Genomic DNA, 15,506 nt, shown 5'->3' on the forward strand with positions numbered 1-15,506 from the left:
TGTCGTGTACAGCTCACATGCATGCATGTATGAGACTTGATCATAGACCAATCTTCCCTGGCAATATATGGCACAGTGTTCATAGAAAATATTTTTCTGAACAAATCTCAAAACTTGGGGTTTCAAATTTGAAGGTTTTTCCCGAAATTTTGCTGATTTTTTAGCTAAAATATAACTAAATTGCCTAAAATTTTACAGATTTTACAAATTTTAGAAAATATTTTTTACGGGTGAAGATGAAAATGTTGCAGGTTCAGTGTATATAGTTTGCAGGTTTTCTATGAAAACTGATATGGCACACTAGAATTGCCTGTACAGCTGTGGACACAAGGGAAGGAGATCATGCAAAGGAATGGCCCTCAAATGTTTTTAAAATGACCAAGACATATGCACAAGGATGCCATTGCAATGGTTGCAATGATACATGCGTAAAGAAGTTAGAAGAACATGGGGATCAGCAGCAAAGAAGAAAAACCAGCAAAAGATTGTAATTCCTGTGGGAGGAAAAGATTGGAATTCTTGTGGGAGGAAAGATTGTAATTCTTGTGGGAGGAAATGACAGCATTTGATCAAATAACTCTATGAAAGGTAAAATGAAGAGAAGCAAGTAATATCGATCATGGCTGATTTGTCCACGCACAGCCACACCAAAAACACACACACGTGTGCGCGTGCACACTTTTTTGGGTGAAATTCATTTCTGTTTATATTATTAAAAACAGTTCCCAAGAACGGGACAGCCAGCTACAACATTAAAAGATCTCATTATATGACAAGAAAGCAGGATAATCAAGATCTCACGCATGGAGACAGTCGTAGAAGGATTGGCGTAGGGATGCCCGGAAGAAGTGATACTTAGCGAAGGATGGATCATCAAAGACCTTATGATTGCGATCTTCAATAGAGTCCAAATTGCCCAATAATGTGCTTGACTTGGATAAATACCAAACGACCAGAATAGTTTGCCAAAGCAAGCACTAGGGAAATGGTCTGAAGACACTACTCTAGCAAAAAAAAAGATTCACGAGATTCTAGGCAATGCCAAAATAAATTATGTACTCCCGCAAGGAGAGATATTGGTGACAAGTGGAAGTAGCACTATGTCACGGCCGGGCAGGAGGGGGGTAGAGGTGCTAGGAGGTGAGTACCATGCAAGGCAAGGCTAGGAGAGTGAGGCAAAGTGCCAAAATTGGCAATTTGGGGCAATTTTACAGCCTATAGGTTGCATTCCAGGCGGCAAATCTTGGAACACGAGGGAGCTGTGAACATTCTAGGAAGATCGAAACACCATTCTCGAGTGTTCTAGAATCAAATTTGCTCACATGGCATTATTGAAAGGTTCGAATGTTCCCTAGGATTTTGGTACTCTAGAATGATGTTCTTGTACTACAAGAAGAGGCAATGGCATTCCTTGATAACTATGGTCTCTCTCTCTCTCTCTCTCTCTCTCTCTCGCACGCACGCGTGATGCCAGCTCCTAAACTATCCTAGTTTTTAGACCTACATATTGCATTGGAGGCTCTTGCAAATGTTTGGATAATTTTTTTGAATGTGGAGGTGAATAGACAAAGATCATGGTTGAGTATTTGGAGTATGCACAATATGCAGCTCAAGTTCACCAACCTCACCAAGGCAGAACATGCAAACCAAGTATCACATGAACTTGTGGATTAGGGTCAGACAACACATGCACCTCTCTTCAAAAATAGGCAAGGCATACCTCTCCTTTAGGGATGGACAACACATGCACCTCTAGTTTAGGGAGGGGTTCTATATATGTAGCTTTGCTTCCTACAAACATGGACGATACCACTCACAAACACGAAGCCTTCACTCCACACTAGCTACTATTGATAATAAAAGAGGAAGAAGGACATTCCAATGAACATGGCTACAAAATAAACTGCAACATGAAATGCAAAAGGCAAGTAGTTCAAGAGCCATAATTCTAGTTGCAAGTACTGGAAAAAGATGTCACCATCTACAAAAAAAGGACAAAGGAAAGAAGATTGCCAAAAAAGAAGAGGAATGCTGAGACATAGCTCGAATCGAAAATGCAACACCTATAGCTACATCTCCTCTCCCTTCATCATGATCAGTTGTGAACCATCTTCTATTATCATCGATCTGCTTTAAATGCCAAAGAAGCTTAGCTCCTCCAACTTTGACTTCCTAGAGAGCTAAGAAGTCTGGGGAAATCTTGTTTATTCTCAACCATCTCTTGAAAACCAGGGGCTTCAAGTCATTCGTTAACCCTTGAACATTAATTGAGAGACAAGTAAAATTTTTTTGACTCATCATTAGGTGGAGCTTTTGTTCCTCAACTTCTTGAAGTTGATTGGGCTCATTTGAGGGGATAATGCAAAGCCTCGAGACAACCTCCTCTTTTCTCTTTCTGCTAATCTCTTCTTGGTCGGGTTATCTAGCTGGGAGCTGTTCATTTTTTTTTCAAGCTAGGTGGCTCTTTTCCCCTTCACAATGGTGAATGGCTATTCATCCTAAGAGATGGTTTCAAGTTCGTCTTGCTCTAATTATGCTTCAAAATCTTGTGTGTTGGGTACAAAATCCTCTTCTCCTGAGGTATCTTCCATGTTCTCTCCGTTGGTTCTCTCTTCTTCTATCTATTTATCTTTCATTTCTATTTCTACCCGACTCTCTTTAATCTGATTTGGCTCCTCTTCCTGTGGCGAAGGGGTTGGTTCCTCTACATTTGATCTTTTCCGATGCCTCCGGCTCCTTGCTCTTCTCAACTTACTTCTCTTTACCACGGCTATTGGGGGCAAGACAGTCTTTAATGAAGTGTCCTCCCAATCCACGGTGAGAACAAGAATTTGGGATATTCTTATAGAAAACGTTTTGTATTAGTTTCAACCCGTCTCCATCCAGTACTCGAATGGCATTGGGAGGGTCTATGGACAAGTCCATCAGCACACAGGCTAGCGGATTTCCTCTAGAACTTATGAATCTCTCCATTTCTAATCCTAGAAACCGGCCAAGGGGAGCGCTTTCAACTGTGGAAAGAGCAGTAGGGGAAGATCTGGGAACTCTACCCAAATGGGCGCTTTAGTGGGTGGAGGTAAGTCAGGATTGAATGAAGGTTCCCACAACTGGACAGAGAGGGGCTGGTTCCTTATCGTCCACGTGTTGAGAGATATGGTGCCATGAGCACATAGATTAAAGGGCAAAGGTATGTGATAAGGAATGTATTAAAGTAGCCACCCTAAGATGTGGACCACATGATGTGGAGATATGGATTGAGGATATCCACAAGGAGAGATGTGGATCAGAGGATCCCACAAGTGTTGACTGTTCAAAGGGCACTCTCTATATAAGAGGCCTACGATGTATTGTTAAACACAAATTGCAAGAAATATAGATTTGCTATCTCCCTCTCATGTCTTATTTAGTGTGCTTTGAGCCTCCTTAGTTCTTCTGCTGATCTTGTGTGCACTAGGTTTAGCACAATCTTACATTCTTTCTCATGGTATCAGAGCATAGGTTTAGCTCTCCTAGTTTAGCTCATTAGTAGTTCACTAGGATTGCTTCCTTTCTTAGATTAGTTTCAGAATGTAAGATTAGTTTTAGATCTCAAGAGTTCTTGTGAGATAGAATTCATTGAGAGAAAGAGCAAGAGAAATCCATCTTCTTGAGGGAATTCCATTCATTGCACTTCTTCTCTCCATTACCAGCCTGCTACGAGCCATGCAACCTGGCTACGCTCTCCATCGACCCAGTAAAGCTTTTGCAATTGTTGAGCTTATCAAGCTCTGAAGGAAACCCCTCGGTCAATCTATTTCTAGATAGGTTGAGGCTGTAGAGAGCTGTGCAGTACATGACTACGAGACGTGCAATTCCAAAGAGTTTCCCATCTATTATCCGCAGCCACTTCGACGCTTCACGATGGTTCTCCAATGATTGGCACCTCCGAATGCCGACTCACAAAGGCTTTGCAACAAGCCTCTACTCCAAACAACTCCAAGTCTATAGCATGCAGCCTCACAAAGCTCCATCGACGAAATCAATGCTCCTGCAGCACCATGCTCCATCTCTGTGTGGCAGCACCTACAGCGCCAGTCAACCAGAAGCATAAACGGGCCAAACCTCACACTACGTTTACGAGCCAAGGCTCCTCTTCAGCAATGATTGCTTGCAGATGCTCACAGCGCTCTAACAGACAAAGACTAGGTGCTTTGTGCTTGTGCCTCTCCAACAAGCTTCCAAAGTCATCCGACCTTCTCCTACTGCCTACATCCACGGGCTGTAACTCATGTAACCGCTCAATGCCCTGAAGCCTCTATTGCGCCTCCCTCAACAAAACCGCTAGTGGAACCATCACCCCAGCAGCTGAAACTCTAGTTGGATAGCTTACCCATTTCGCATGCATAGCAACACCCAAAAGTCCAGCAATGTGGCTCAAATGATCGAAGACCTGCGCGCAGTCTTGAAAAGCCTGGACATCGACCACGACTTGCTGCAATAGATTTTGAGGAGCTCGTCAACCACAAAGACTCCAAGATCTCAACAACGTCGTCAATTACAGCCCTCCACAGCTCCAAAGATCCTCACAGCCGACAGCAAGCTCATCCCCTCCAGCCCGTCCATACGTGCATCCATGGAACGTGCCATCTTCATTTCTTCTCTGCATCTCCAAGGTTCACAACCTTAGGAGACTACATGTGGCGCACCACTAACCTTAACTTATCCTCTAGGGTCACCACCACCCGAGGAGTGGTCTGCAAGTTGACACGTGGAAGGATTGAGATTTACCATAGTTGATTATCTTAAACCGTAGTTAAGAGTATGGTTCAGTTAACTCACATAAGGTTGGATTAGTCAACTACACTTGGGTTAGTCTACAAAGTGACACATGGTAAGCTAGCACATAGTGCCACCCAAGCACAGTCCTGCAAGTTGCATGTGAACAACCTCTGCCACATCAGCAATTGCCCCTCTTCTTCACAGAAACTTTGACAAGCCATAACTTCTAATCCAAGAAGAATTTGCACATGCTCCAACAAGGAAAAGTGATCGTCTTTTCCAGCTCTACGCGCTTGTCAAGTCAAAATTAGTGTTAGCAATTAGACACTGGCAATATTAAAAGAAATCAATTGGTAGGACCTTTGCGACAAATCAAAGCATGAATGCACACATCATTGTCATAAGCATGCCAAAAGCACAAGTGCATGAGATGACCATAGCATGAAGCATGGCATCCACACATAAAGCATCAAGGCACATGGAAGAACAAAGCATCATGCATGAAGCTACACAAGGAAGAAGATTGCAGATTGAAGCAGGTCAACTACATAGCATCGTCATCAAGCCATGAGCCAAAAGGTGACATCAATGGAATGTATTGAGAAACCCAAAAAAAAAACCTTGCCAACCTTGCCTATATTTTGTAATCAAACCTGACCACCTGAGAGTAGCTATGAAAGCACCCAGGGGAGGTATTGACATGTAAACCACACTTTACCACCTTAAGTAGCAATGCAAGCACTAAGGGGAGGTGATGAATGTAACCCACATCTGACCACCTTGCAGTAGCTAAAGGATTATGGCACCAAGGGGAGGTGTTGAGAGATATGGTGCCATGAGCACATAGATTAAAGGGCAAAGGTATGTGATAAGGAATGTATTAAAGTAGCCACCCTAAGATGTGGACTACATGATGTGGAGATGTGGATTGAGGATATCCACAAGGAGAGATGTGGATCAGAGGATCCCACAAGTGTTGACTATTCAAAGGGCACTCTCTATATAAGAGGCCTACCATGTATTGTTAAACACACATTGCAAGAGATATAGATTTGCTATCTCCCTCTCATGTCTTATTTAGTGTGCTTTGAGACTCCTTAGTTCTTCTACTGATCTTGTGTGCACTAGGTTTAGCATGATCTTACATTCTTTCTCACCACATACCTTTTTGCACTACTTCCGTTGCCATTTTTGCCCTCTCAAAGATAAAAACGTTATAGCCGTTTCTCAGGAAACGAATACTTATGACGTTTAATCCTTTGTGCGACCAGAAGTTCCTAATCCACTCTTCTAGGAACATCACAAGAGGACGAGGGCCGTGGATGTAGCGGGCTACCACACAAGAACAAAGCCATTTGGTTGTTTCATTTAGCATTCCATTGTGAACCTTCACTATGATAAGCTTACCTTTGAAATAGCTTCCATCTGTGCTAGCGAGCTATTCAGCCAGTCATGTGTTGGAAGAGTCGCCAAAGATACGTTCGGCCCTCGAGGAGAGCTGTTCCCACACGGTTTGCTTTGGGGCTTGCGGCGCTTTGAAGAGGCTTCTTCCTCCTCCTTGAATAGCTCCAGTGTAGGAGCCTCTCTGCACGTCCTGCATCGGCGCCCCTACTTGGGTCTGCTACATTGGACTTTGTCGTGGTGTTCCATTGGCCTATCATGCTTTTTTTGGTCCTGAAAAGGCAACTCCTTTAGTCTTTTCTATTGTTGCTTTCCCTTAGAACAATGGCCGATTGTCGAGGGCAGATTTGAAAGAGCTTAGTATTTCTCTGAAAGCTGCACCGTCTGCATTTTGCATGTTGCTGTCCTCCACATGGAATGTGAAGCCTGTAGTCGTACCATCTTTGGTAGGGAGGGAGGGATATTAACATCCTCGGAAGACCTTGCGGGTCTATGGGACAATGTACCATCTTTGGTAGGGAGGGAGGGATATTAACATCCTCGGAAGACCTTGCGGGTCTATGGGACAATATACACAAACCAAAAAACTACAACATCAGTTTTTTGATAAGAGATTTCAAACCTAAACTCAAAGACTCTCAGAGACTGAAGCCCCAGATTATTATAATAGCATAACATAACTACATTTAGGCAGAGACTAAAGCCCTAGATTATTATAATAGCATAACATAACTACATTTAGGTATTATGTAAGAGTGATCTGAATAACATCAATTTAAGACTAAGAGTCTTTGGGTTTAGGTTTGAAATCTCTTATCAGTGCTTGCCCATCTTGGTAGACTACCCATTTACCTTCCTTCCTTGCTTCTTTCACTTTGATGAGTTCATTTGCCCGTTGTTTGAGTTGGGTCATAGTGAGCTCTTCAAATATCCAAATCCTAGTACCTTCTAGCTTGTTGGTTTGTCTAAGGATCTTGACCCTTGAACTTTTTTCTCTAAATTAAATCTATGCTTGGTTACCCTTTCGAGTGATGAAGCTTATATCATTCTCATCCCCTATCTTATTGTTGTCTTCATGATTCAGAATCGGAAACTCTAGTCCACTTGAGTAGAGGAGGATTACTTTAGCAGGGTGAGCTCCCACCCTATCTTTGCCGCCATCGCTGGGGGAGGTCTTGTTGTTGCCATCGCTAAGAGACACCCTATCCTTACCGCCATCGCTAGAGGATGCCATCTCCAAACCCCCTATTTTCAAGATCATAATTTGATTTGGCTTTACCTAACTTTTCATCTAAGAAACCTTATTTTAAAAAGAATAAGAATTAATATTATTTAAATAATAATAATAATGACATGTGGAATTTCGACAAAACCTAATTGCTCATATACATTGTGGAAATCAAGTTAGACATCATTGTTGATTGCACGTCTCTTGCCCTTATCGTCTTCACAAAAGGCTCATGTTGAACTTAAAATAAAGAGCGATGACAGCCCTAAGACCCTTCGCATGCATCGTCTTATCAAGAGTCAAGAATTCTCACATACATACAAAGCACCACTTGAAGAATTATAAAAGAAGCAAATTCACAAGGAGACCTCCGTAATGACTAGTGGTGCCCAAGACCAAGACCACTCAACCAAGTAGATCTTGACCTAGTTGATGTCGTGACCGATCTGCCAACCATTAAAGCAAATGCAACATAGCCTATCAAGTGAAGTTTCACGATTTCAAGGGTGTGAGTATGAAAATTTATACAGCCATCTACAAAGTTTCTTGTGACTTTGCCATATCAATGGTGCCACAACCAAGGAGGAGTACATGAACTGCTTATCTAATATTATTACTAAGATGTCTTAGCAATGGTTCAACCAATTTCCAATTGTTACTTCACAGACTAGCGACAGATGTCTGGGGCATTTCTTAGAAGGTTCAAGTAGGAAATTAACATGTATGATCTTCACACCAAGCTCAATGACTTGAAATAGAAAAAGAATGAGTCTTTCTAAGACTTTGTGTCACAAATGCAAGCCCTCATCAATAAGTTGAGGACCCGTCAGATGACAAGTCACTTCATGCTTGGTTGATCAGAGCACCTACGTGGACTTGTGTTTCCAAAATTGTCAATCCAACCAAGATGTATGAAGAGTTGCTGAGCTTAGCAGTAGTCTTGGAGAAATGTTGACCTAAATTTGAGGTTAAGATAGTCAAAACCTACAAAAATCCTCACAAGTCCAAGCAAGGTACCGAACAGTTAAGGTTTAGAAGTCAAAGATCAGTTTCCATAGGATGTTAAGTCTTTGCCAATGGAAATGCAAATCTTACATGCGGAAGAGATCGACATATTTCAGGTGGCTACTGACCTCAAGTAGAACCTAAAGGATGAAAAGTAGGCTAAGTAGCACAATCTATACCCAACCACTTTAGTAAAGGTGTGATGAGAGAAGGAGAGCTAGCTGAGCCCAAGATAACAATTATTATCTACATTAGTTAACAATGTCATTTGATGGATAGGGGCAAATCCATAGAGCTAGGATTGTGCCTTGGAGCCAAATGGGCTCAAGATGAATTCCAAAAGGTTGACTTTGGTCTTCACTTGTTGCCTGTGGACATTGGAATACAAGCTCTCTTCTCCTCTATGGGGTTGTATGTTGTTCCCTCATAGTACCTTTTGTGAATGCCATGTTATCTTCTCCTTTCCCTTTCTTCTCCCCCTCCCCCTCTTCTTCTCCTTATGGTATCATGATCGCAACAAGCCGAGGGTCACTAGAGTGACACACTAGTGGATGGCGTTTGCATGCATTGCTCTCAACCTAGAGTAGCTTGGAGGAGTACTCCATCAACATTCTTGTAAGATCTTCATGACACGTGAGTCACCACCAGACTACAATTTTTTGGCACCATTGCTATGGAGTTCTAGGTGCACTTTTGCATTATATTTGCTTCTCTCATTATATACCCATTTCCTAATGCCAAGTATTGTAGAAAAAAGCTATTGGTTTTTGCTGTATAGGAAGGTGCGAGCGAAAGAGAAGTGTGTAAAGTCATTTGGAATGATTTTGAAGTGGTTTGGTATTTTTCAGTGTTCAAAGTTTGTAGAAAAAAAGTTTAGGTGATTGCTAAGGTGTGTGTTCAGATAGCAAGTCCTAACTAAAACACTAAGAAATGATGCGTGGAGTGATTTTCAAAGTGGTTTCAAAGGAGAAATTGCTGCAAAGCACCCCATTTGTGTAACAATCTCTCAACAAAAAGGGCTCTTAAACTGTTCACCGCTCAACGTGAGTTCCTTTCTTTCTTCATACCTTTTGTGAACTCCTTCTAGAATCCACCCCTAAGCCCAATGCTTGCCAAGTGGCCTCATGCATTGGTGCCATGTGTCCCATAAGGGACCTTACCATTCTAGCCCTTGCATAGAGGCCATTTACGCCTCTTCATTAATGTCTAGGCCTAGGCGTATCCCTAGACCCAAACCCTCTAGGCCTCATAGTATGCAAGCATCATCGAGCCCTCTGGTTTCCCACCTGACCATAATCACACCACATAGTTTCGGGATTATGGCTGACGTAACATTCCTTTTCCCTTAAGAATTGTTTATGTCCTCGAAAACAAAATTGGGAAATCTCCTCTGGAGATTGCTTACCCTTTCCCATGTTGAACTCTCTTCAAATCTGTCTTTCCACTTAACCAGACATTCTTGCCATATAGTATGTCGTGTTCTTTTTTCTTGTTTATCTAAAATTATTTTTGGTTTGTGTGGTAAAGATGCAAGCTCAATGAGTTCAACTAGGAGTTTGTTTCCAATGAGATTATCATCATCTCTTAATTTTTTTGTTTATCTAAAATTCTTTTTGGTTCATGTGGTAAAGAAGCAGGCAAATCCATACATCATCATGAATGGACTAAAACCTATAGCTGAATGTTTGGCACTGTTATATGCAAATTGTAATATGGGCAAATACTTTTCCCAATTAGTTTTCCATTTACTTACATATGCTCAAAGCATATCCTCAATGATTTGATTGACTCTTTCAATTTGACCATCTCTCTGTGGATGATCCACAGTGCTCATATTCAATGAAGTTTATAACCTCTTAAACACATCCCTCCCAAAATGGCTGTTAAATTTGCTATCCCAGTCACTAACAATACTGGCTGGTAGCCCATACAATCTATAAATATGCTCCACAAATAGCCTAACTAATTCTAGAGTGTGAACATCTCATTAATAGGAATAAAATGAGCCATCTTGGTCAACCGATCCACAATTACCCACATAGAGGTGTGCCCCCTATGTGTCCTAGGTAATCCCATAAAAAAATCCTTGGAGATGCTTTCCAACCTTATTGACCTGGCATTTTTGGTTCTTCAATACATAATCTTGGACATCCTTACCTATTCCAGGCCAAAGGAATTGTCTTTTCAGAAGCACATATGTCTTCTTAATTCCCGGGTGTCTAGCACTCAGACTATCATGACATTCAAAGAGAATTGGGTGCCTATTATCATTATTGTCCGAGACACATACTCTACCCTTGTAGAGTAGGTAGCCATCTTCAATAGTATATTTTTTCCACTTGAGTCCTTTATTACCAACCTGTGGTGTGTCGCCATTTCCATGCAACTCCTCAGTGAAAACCCCTTGATTAATTGGATCCCTATTTCTAATTGCTTTCCATATTTTAGAGAAGTGAGGATCAAACTCACATTTCCCCTTTAAGGACTCTAGGAAAACTCAATTCATTAACAATTGGCATTCGGCTAAGGGAGTTTGCTACCACATTGAACTCCGATATGTCAATTGTATATCAAACTCATGCATCAATTTAATCCATCTAGCTTTTTGCCCTTAAGCTTTAGCTGATTGCAAATCCACTTAATGCTCTCCTGATCAAAGATGATCTCAAATTTTGCACCATATAAATAGTGCCTCCACTTCTTTAAAGCATAGACTATAGCATATAGTTCCTTCTCATATGCCGAGTAATTTCGTTGGGCACAATCTAACTTTTTGCTTTCAAAAGCCACTAGTCGACCTTTTTGTAAAAGGACTGCCCTAATAGCAAAATCATTAGCATCAGTCTCAACCATGAATGTTTCATTAGTATCCACTACTTTTAGGAGAGGAGCTGTTGCTATAGCTACTTTTAATTTTTCAAAACTTCTCTTTTGAGGTTCATCCCATATGAAGATGCTTCCCTTCCCCTTAAGCACCGTTGTTGGGGAGAAAAGAGGTATGCTTTTGCATTTGTTTAGCTTCCTCCCCTAAACAACCCATTGCACATGCCTTTAGGCTTTGTTAGTGGAGATTAGGAGTGGATTGGAAGCAAAAACTAGTGAAGAAAGAATGGTTTTAGAGTAGGAAAGCTCACTTTTCAACTTTATGTCCATAAAGCCATTGTTGTACATTTCAGCTTTTTTTTGTTTGTTTTTTTATGTTTGTTTATACAAGAAGGTAGCTAGAATGATTACTAAGCTAGTTGTGCCAAATCCAACTAAAAACACTTGAAAATGAAGATTGGAGTGGAATTGCAAAGTGGTTTTGGGTGCTTAACAGTCTACGCGTCCTTTATTTTGCAAGTGATTTTCACTTTTGATTTCGCTTTTGCACTTCTTTCTATCTCAAAATCCTTGCTTCGAAATCTCAAAGTCCTCGCTTCGATTTTCGTCTTTGAATTTGGCAAGGTTTAGAGAAAAAGAGGATGATATGGGCGTTGGGATTTTTAGAGATATAGAATAACCTTAGATGAGAGGGGTTAAAAAGAGAAGAGTGAGGTGGCTTTTTCAAAGCGTAGCCTATCAAAGCTTTGAGATAAAAGGCAGAAGTGGCAAATCGGTGAAATGGCATGGATATTTATAGGGGGCTTGAGGGCGGCACAAAATCACGTCTCCCAGTGAGTAATGAACAGAGTTCTTCCTGTTTCCAAAGGCTTTTCGTACTTTCACCGGCCCGCTCTTCAGCCAACGGCGGCGACTCCGCACATGGGACGCAATCGCTCGCGGATTCTAACACAGCCGGGAGAGAGAGTGCCTTCATTGCGGGTTGCTGCAGTTTGATGACGGGAGATAGAGTGCCTTCATTGCGCGTTGCTGCAGTTTGATGACGGGAGATAGAGTGCCTTCATTGTCCAGTTTCATATCCCACCGATTCGTGGGCTGCTACTAGTTGACGACGACGCTCCTCTTCTAAATTCTCCCTTGATTTAGTCGCAGCCTTTGCAAACTCACTACTTTGAATATGTACCGCCGATTGATATTCAATATTGCAACAATCGAATCTCATAGATGGTGGCTGCTACGAAGGAAATCTTTTTATTTCCAGAACCCAATCTGTAGCTCTCATACAAAAAGGGCTGTCATACAATCTTTTTATTTCCAGAACCCAATCTATAGCTCTCATACAATCTTTTTATTTCCCAAAGTGTAGCTCTCAACAAAAAGGGGTCTCAAACTGCTCACCGCTGGATTCCCACGTGAGTTATTTTCTTTCTTCATACCTTTTGTGAACTCCTTCTAGAATCCACCCCTGCACCCAATGCTTGCCAGGTGGCCTCATGCCTTGGTACCATGTGTCCATAAGGAACCTTATCACTCTTGCCCTCTCATAGAGGCCATTTGCACCTCTTCATTAATGTCTAGGCCTAGGCGTAACCCTAGACCCAAACCCTCTAGGCCCTCTAGTTTCTCACTTGACCATAATCACACCACACAGTTCCAGGATTATGCATGACGTAACAATTTGTCCTTCAAAATTTAATGTGTCATGTTGTTTTTTGCATTTAGGTAGATTAGGTAGTATAACATCCCCCACATCCCACAAATCCTGAACAGAAACTCCAAAAATCAAGAAAATGCCCAAAAATAGTTGGTGAAACTATGTTTTCTTGAGTCGTTCAACTATAAATTTAATGGAGCAAGATAGTTAGTCATTGCTTTATATGCATCGACCCACTGCATTAAATTTCCGACACCACCCACCACTGGCAACCACATGTCATTAAATGAATTGATAGTTGCGAGAAAAAAAGTCAACTCGCAGCATTAGTGCTAAAACAACAATTCCAAGCCCATTCCATATTTGACTCATATTTATTGCCATATTTGACTCATAGCTATATAGCACAATGCAACGACCCACTAAATAAAGTTGTTGCATTAAGTACCCGTTGCTTTGATTTAACTCGTTGCCATAAAGTTAACGTGATGCTTGGTGGACCTTACTGTTATAAAGTAAAAGCATCATGCTACACTAAAATGCAAAGCAATGGCACAGACTCGATCACATTATCAACTCATCTCATTGTCAAACCTTTGTGTTACCAAGTCGCTATGCTATCAATTCATTGTGTTATCAACTCTCTGTGTTACCAAGTCGCTATGCTATCAACTCACTGTGTTATCAACTATTTGTGTTATCAACCTGCTACGTTATCAAATCATTGCATTATCAACTAGCTGCATTATGAACTCGTCGTGTTAGCATTAATGCAGTGAACCCTTGGAGATAAGTGAATTCCAACACCTAAAAATTAGCATCGTAAGCTCCAAGAAATGATGAAATTTGCACCCTGAGCCCCTTGACCTTGGATTGTGGAATCAACTTAGAATTGGGGCCTCAAATACGCTGACAACACATGCAATTGAGGTCAAGAAGAGTCTTAACAGCTAACCCTGAGCCTGACGATAGTGTCTCAAATACCCTCTTATTGACCAATACACTTAACTCTGCATCCTTAGGGTCAGCAAGCTCAAAAGTTGATTCTTACACCTTGTAACACCCTAACCTGTGGGCGCTATGGACAGATGATCAATGTGCATATTCATGCACACGTGACACATAGTATGCGAGATAAGGAAATGAAAGACATTGTATCATCTGAATACATGAATTTGCATAATGATCAAGAGACACTTGGTCTCGCAGATATACAACGTACGGTTACAACCGCTAGTGGAAGGGTTGCAGGTACTTGCACCCCTTGGAATCTACGCTAACCCCGCAATAACCCCACGTAATGTTAATGCCTTAATGCATGGCACTCACGGTGGACTGTGCAAATCCACACTGACAGCTAAGCCTGATAGAATTTAGATTAGTGCGGTGCAAAGTGCATAACAATAATTTGGGGTATGCCAAGGTAGAGAACCTATGCAAGTAGAAATCCGCTTTATCCATAGACCATAGCTTGATCCAGTCCCAAATAAGAAAGTAAGTTCATTTTATCATTAACCAAATAAGAAAGTACGTTCGTTCTGATGATTGCATTAGGATCGGCACTCTTTGATCTCGATTCCGCACCATGGCCAACAAAGTGGCGGTTATACTGTCTTCTCTTGGAAACCTGGCCTTTTGGGCTTCTTCTTCTTGTCAACGATGCATCCATTGCCGACTCGAAGAAACACCATTGATATCACTTGATTCCATAACATCAAAACCCCGTGAACCTACTTGTCAATCGAGTCATCACTGGCATCACTCTTGAACACGCGTCTCTTCCACATCCACCAACCACTGTATCCAGTTCCTCTAAGTTGGGTCCACCTATCCTAGAACCGTCCATTGCTAGCATGAAATATTCTCCCAAATGACCATCCCTGGCGGTAGATTGAGATCTTGTCTTTCTTGAAGTGATGTTGAGTGTTTGAATTCCTGTGGCCATAGAAAGGGTGCATCTGGAAGTGCGGGGTCAAAACCGATTAAAAACCAATCAACATCCTTCCACCAACAGGGTCGAGGTGGTAAGGTAAGTGTGCAAAAGAGTGTGCAGTGCATTCCAGCCAGAAACACAATCGGCGCATTTTCTCCTTGAGTTGTTTGACTTGGGTTGTTTGCCCTCTGAGTATGTGGGATCTTGACTCTGCAAGGACGTTGTAGTGTGCCCCCCATGATTTCACAAACTCACCTGCTACTGCTAGCCTTTATTTGCATTATGGCCACCACTCACTATGGTGCCTTGCTACAACCCGATGATGGTAGGAGTTGGACCAATTTTGGTTGTCTCCACAAAATTATCCGCACCCATAGTGTGTAGCCCGCCTGCACCACCACCTTCGTGTCTGGATGAGGGGTTCGTGGAATGATGCTTCGGCATGTCTCTGGAACAATGACACATCGTCATCGCAATCTGGACATTCCACTCTCTTCGAGTCTCATCCTACAGCATGACCAGTAGATTGAATAGCTGGTCCATGTTGGCAGTCACTTTCCCTGGTACAATTGCAAGGAAGTGGGCTAGCATGTCTGATGTCCGTCTGCCATGCAACTCCGCAAAGGTGCTGCGGAGGCTCTAGCATGCGGACCTGCTCTGCAGACTATTCTCATTATGAACTTGCTCTTTAAGGGTGCAGAGTT

This window comes from Dipteris shenzhenensis, chromosome 31, assembly GCF_047967505.1.
Source record: "Dipteris shenzhenensis isolate YYH24624 ecotype China chromosome 31, Dip_SZ_1.0, whole genome shotgun sequence".
NCBI classification, from domain to species: Eukaryota; Viridiplantae; Streptophyta; class Polypodiopsida; order Gleicheniales; family Dipteridaceae; genus Dipteris; species Dipteris shenzhenensis.